Source organism: Halyomorpha halys, unplaced genomic scaffold, assembly GCF_000696795.3.
Source record: "Halyomorpha halys isolate HHAL.00 unplaced genomic scaffold, Hhal_1.1 Scaffold24.1, whole genome shotgun sequence".
NCBI classification, from domain to species: Eukaryota; Metazoa; Arthropoda; class Insecta; order Hemiptera; family Pentatomidae; genus Halyomorpha; species Halyomorpha halys.
The window spans coordinates 2272839-2273154 of NW_027107648.1; the positions used below are offsets into that span (position 1 = coordinate 2272839).

The 316-nt window shown below is 44.0% G+C and overlaps 1 protein-coding gene across 1 annotated transcript in view; it reads left to right on the forward strand.

Moving 5' to 3' along the window:
- Positions 1-316, forward strand: part of LOC112210082 (uncharacterized) — a 5377-nt gene that overhangs the window by 3057 nt on the left and 2004 nt on the right. The gene's annotated exons all lie outside the window — the stretch shown is intronic.

Consider the following 316-nt stretch of genomic DNA (forward strand, 5'->3'; position numbering starts at 1 on the left):
TTTCTTTTGACTTGGCTGAGGTCTGTATCGATGCTCTGTCTTTCTCTTTTTATCTTCCTTTCTGTCGACTTGGCTGAGGTTCGTACCTATGCTGTGTATCTCTTTCTCCTCCTCTTTTCTCTTCACTCGACTAGGCTGAGGTCTGTACCGATGATCTGTCTTTCTCTTTTTATCTTCCTTTCTGTCGACTTGGCTGAGATTCGTACCTATGCTGTGTATCACTTTCTCCTCCTCTTTTCTTTTCTCTCGACTAGGCTGAGGTCTGTATCGATGCTCTGTCTTTCTCTATTTCTCTTCCTTTCTGTCGACTTGGCTG